We start from the raw sequence: 5,694 nt of genomic DNA, 5'->3' as shown, positions 1-5,694 counted from the left end.
AAGGTTGCTTACCCTTCGGGATCGCGTTCATGCCCTTTTATACCTAGCGACCCTGCTCGTCCGTACGATACAGGATCGCTTTTGGGGGTACAAGGTCAGAGGCGCTGATTGGAGGTTTGTGCGCCTTTTTTTGTCAGAGCACTGTCATTGGCTCCGATGGTAATTCTATGACCATTTTCCTTGTCGCCTGACCGTATCTTTTGTCTTAGCGTTGGAGTGTCTCTGTCGAGCGCGAGCCTTTCACCGGGGCACCCTGCTCTTAGGGGCGTCAGCGGGCACTAAGCCCGCTAAGCTTGGCTCGGCCAGCACGCCAAGTTCCTTGGCCGGGCGCGACTCTTCCTTGCTAGCTTAGGCACGTTGTCACCTTTCCTTTAGGACAAGGAATCATTTCTGGACTATCGATGCCATTGCCTATGTTCATGGTATCTTGGGAAGTAGATCTTCCAATCATGTTTGCTTGATCATTGCACCAAATCATTGTTGATTCAGCAGCAATTAGCAAATAGGCAAGATCAATAAGGGTCATGTCGTGATCTGTCACATAGAAGTCTTTAACGAGCTCACTATATGATTCAGGAAGTGACTGAAGAACCAAGTCAATAGCCAACTTCCTCAGGAACACAACACCCAACATTCACAACCTGTCAATATACAGATTCATGTCCAAGACATGAGCACATATAGACTTTTCCATCTTGATGTTTCATTACTAGTAGGGCTTGAGTGATTGTGGGTTAGGGAGAATAATTGGAGGAGGTGGAGGACGTGAAGTATGATATTGTGGAATACCATCTTCATGTGGAAAGCCTTTTCCAACAGATTCGGGAAGACCACAGTTGTCTGACCTAGACATCTATAAAGGATGAATTTCAAGTTAGTTGATTTAAGTTCTTAATATAACACCCAAAACGAAATATTATGGCTAGGACCTAACATAATATTTTACAATTGCGAAGAGGGATGCTGTAATCTAATTGTAAAATATTTGAAGGTAGGTAAATGACGATTTACCAAATTCCACCATGAAAAACGAAATAGATTATTAAGTTTTAATTGGATTTGAAATTCCTAGATCCTTTGAGATTCATTGAACTTTTCAATGGCATGTTTAACTCTCGAGTGTGTCCTTCAAGTTTGTGACTGGGATGCCGAGGATCACAAACAAGGTGTGAATAATCATGCAAACAAGCTTGGTACACCCAATGTTACAGATCATCTAATCAATGTGTCGGTTAACCACACACGCTCTATTGATCTATAATTAACATCAAGTTACCCTTTGCTACACATTGTCAGTCCCAGATTAGTGTGTCGGTTAACCATACACGCTCCACTAACGACTTAACAAGTTGCAAAGTGTAATTTCATGGATTAGCATATTTTTCACATTTTTCCTAAAGTAACTAAGATTGGGTTAGTTACTTTATTTTTATCATTATACTTTTAATGAGCGAGAATTATTGTCCTATCCTACCCGTTCGGCTAACGACCCTCCACTAGTCAAGGAAGCGGTGGGTGATAGTGGACACCCATTAAACCACCATTTTATAGGCAGTAACCTTATACCCCCCTTATAGACCAACTTCGTGAATGAGGCCTACAAACGGTAAGACTGACTTGTCTTATATATATATATATATATTAAACCTATAATATTATAAAGTATAAAGGTTGAATTTTAACTTTTAAAACTCTAGGGTTTGGAATTAAATGTTTCATTAGTGAGACTTTACAAATTCTAAAACTTGAGGGCAAGTTTTGAAACTTGTCAAAACTCTTCAATTCTATAACTTATGAGTTAATGGTGGTTTTATGAAAAGACTCTTGATTTTCCATAACTTAAGGACAAGTTATGGAGTTCATTAAAACATTTATGATAAGACTTTTCATGTTCCATAACTTGAGGACAAGTTATGGAACCCATTAAAGAACATTTAGATCAATTCTAACTAGGAAAATTATCATATAATATTCTATTGATCTAATCTAACTCATATAGCAAGGCAATTCATATCAAATAATACAAATAATTAACCTATTATCTTCATATTTGACAATTGTCCTTTCATTTCCATAACTTATGAGTTTAATTGGATTTTAATGTATGCGACCTTTATTTTCCATAACTTGAGGACAAGTTATGGAGGTCATTAAAATTCATTTGGATCATTATTTAAATTGACACAATAACTAAATAATTCATCCATAATCTAGTTAAACTCATAAGAACAAGATAATTCATATCAACAATCTTCAAGAAATTAGTCTAATCATATAAACTAATACAAATCTTGAAATTATGAAAATTATCTTTTAATTGGATAAGTATGATCATTAGCATATAAAAAAAATAGATTTCATAGTTCAAAAAACAGTTTGGGGTAATGATCCTAATCTAATTCTGGCCAAAAACTCGAAATTCTGCACACAGGAGCACCAACTCGGCGAGTACATGAACTGGACTCGTTGAGTTGGTCCATTACTGGGTGGACTCATTGAGTCATCCAGTGGACTCGGCGAATTCATCAGTTAGAAGGCAGAAAATCGACTTTTTCAGCTTTGAAAAATTAGCAAGCGTCAAATATAATAGAAAACAATACTAGTCTTTGATACCACTGTTGGGTTTTGAGCACTATAACACTCCTATGGTGCACATGCAACCCTAAATGCTTCGGATCTATGTTTTCTCTAATTATACATGCATATTTACAATGTTCCAAAGCATTGTCCTAACTAGCATACATTTGAACAATTGAATGATACAACTAGTTAGGTAACATACCTTTATGAAGGACTTGTAGTTCTTGACCTTTAAAGCTTGAGCACCCCAAGTGTGATGCCTCTAACGGTTTACAAACACCAAATGCAAGAGGTGGCTTAAGAGAATAAGTTGCTTAGCTCACTAAAAAGGCGCAACCGATTTTGGCTCATGAGGGTTCTATTTATAATGTGGCAAATGCTAGGGTTACACTTTGTAAACCCTAATGCTCCTTGACTTTTCACATTCTTATGCTCCATGGGTTTAACCTCCATGGAATATCCATGGATTATTTCATTGGTTTAGCCCATCTACATAATCATGGATCATTGGCCACACTATAAGAATTATTGATTTACATAATCAATCCCCATATACTTAATTAGTCTCTTTTGACCACAAAATTAATTCCAAATTAATTCTTGATCAATACTAATTAAATAATAATATGATTTCATATTAATATATTATGTGACATCCCTATTTTCACGGCCAGAAAAAACCGATTTTGTTTATGCTTTGTTTGAAAATCAGAGTAACATTTTAAATAAAAGTGTTGCAGAATTTGTTCCCAAAAAAATATGATAAAGATTTATCAAAGCATATCCGAAGAAATGTATTTCATTAACAACCACAAGATGTCATGTTCGATACATATCAAAAGCATAAATAGTACAATATAAGTCTTACAACATTTATTCATAACTATAGGCCTATAATCTGTAATCCCTCATCCAAACATCTCATCTATGCTCGTATATCACTACCTGTAAAACAAGAAACTAAGTGGGTCAGGCTTGGGAACCTGGTGAGCACATAGGGTTTTCAACCCACAATAAATAAGTTTATAAATTTCATCAACCAACAATAACCCGATAACCCGTTCCCGTTATCCTCACTTTACGTCCCTAAAACACCTATCATAAGGGACCTAGCCTAAGGATCATTATCGGGATGAACACTACTTCTAAGCGGATTCCTCAACAATAAATGTCCTTAAGGCAACCATGAGGGCTATGGAGTACACCAGTGAACACATCGTTCACAAACACCTACAGGTTGCGAGCCTGCTACGTTCCACTGGACTGTCTAGAAAAGTCTGTGGTCGTCATCTATACTCCGCTAGCTGACTGTAAACATCGTCAACATCAAGGCCTTTCATCATTTTATTTCATCACACCAAACTATTACATCTACCCATGTTTTACCCAACACATTTTGTAGATATAAAATACATATACAATTTAAATCATTTAAAACATGTAAAAAATCTTTCATCCAACATAGACAACAAGTATTCAGACAATATGCACACATAACACGTAATTTATATAAAATACTTCATATCTATGTGTAAAATGAAAGTAACTATGCACTCACTTGTTAAGGTGGTGATTCCGAACTCAGACAGCGCTTCGGTTCTATTAATTTATTTTCTTTCGACGAAACCTAGTATCATTATCACTAGATTTTAGTCTAATATTCATTGCGACTAATTATTAGTCTAGATTCATCATTAACTCAAAGTTTGCTTCATGATCTATCAAGTAAGGAACAACAAGGTAGGATCACATTGGAGGTAGGGTCCGTTTGGTATACGAAGTATACTGTTTGGAAATCTCACTTAAAACACCTCACTAAATCACAACCTAGACATCATTCATGTAAGTAGATCAATCAGTATAACGACTTTAAATCACTGATAAATCTTATTTATAGGTTCATAATAACGATATTATATTTATATATAAGCTATATTTAAAGTATGGTAGACGTATCTCACTTACAACGGGTTTTTATTAAAAACCGAGCTTCGCTGGAGCAACGTTTTTGAGCCGAAAAACTCTTTTCTCGAAGCCTTCGGGAGCCTCAAGGCTTCCTTCAGGTTCTAGGGCGTTTCCTAGGCTTTAGGGGGTTTTAGAGGCTAGAGAGAGGTTATAGAGAGAGAGAAGGCTTGAATGGTGTGAAGAACTCGGAAGCCCTTGGCCTCCTTATATAAGCGCGACGCCTCGGAGTACGTTGCACACACTTTGGACCTACGCTGGGTGTAATCTCACATTGTACAACACGCATCGGATAAGGGTTAGGGCGACGTGGCTCGTTTCTGACCACATGAGACTAGTTTGTTGGGCGTAACCGAGCTCGGACGCTAGGCGTACACGCTATGTGGGGTGTCTTTGAACTACGCTGGGCATATGCGAGGCCATGTGTCACCCATCCGAAGCAAGGTGTGGGGAACAAGGGACGTCTGAGATCGCTCCACGTCATCAATCTCGCAACAGCTTCACAAATCGCATACTCGACTTCTAAAATTCGTAACTGTCGCATGCGAGCTCCGTTTTCGATGTTCTGTATATCCATGCGTAGGCGGGGCCGTACTCTACAACTTTCGTTTAGACTCCATTGGCTAATTTTGACTTTATTTTTAAAGTTATATTTTTAACAGTATGGGACATGATTAGTCTGTTAAAAATCCATAACTTCTTCATTCGACGTTCGTTTTCGTCTGTCTTTTTATCGTTACGCTACTATTAATGAGATCTTAGATTCTCGTTTAGGTCGTGTCGGCTAAAAATCGCTCAATCTAATATTCGAACTCCAGGATGTGTACTACTGATCTGAAACTTAGAAAAATCATAACTTCGTCATGCGAAGTCAAATTTGAGCGTTCTTTTTATGCACGTTGTTGATTTAACGTATTCTACGACTTTCATTTAGATTGCTAAGGCTAAATATTGCTCTATCGTAAATTCACTATTTACGTCGCGTAGTGTCATGTCAGTTCTATCGCAAAACTTCGATAGACCATATCTTCTTCGTTATAGCTTGGAATTCGGCGTTCTTTATATGTTTGGAATCTTTGTCACGACTGCTACCACTTTATGTATAGATATAGGGTTTATCTAACACTTAAATTTTGGCGCTTGTTTTTATCC

The sequence above is a fragment of the Lactuca serriola genome, chromosome 9, assembly GCF_051521515.1.
Source record: "Lactuca serriola cultivar US96UC23 chromosome 9, Lser_US96UC23_V15, whole genome shotgun sequence".
Taxonomy (NCBI): domain Eukaryota; kingdom Viridiplantae; phylum Streptophyta; class Magnoliopsida; order Asterales; family Asteraceae; genus Lactuca; species Lactuca serriola.
The sequence above is the reverse complement of the archived record's forward strand: the minus strand, read 5'-3'. Positions refer to the sequence as shown.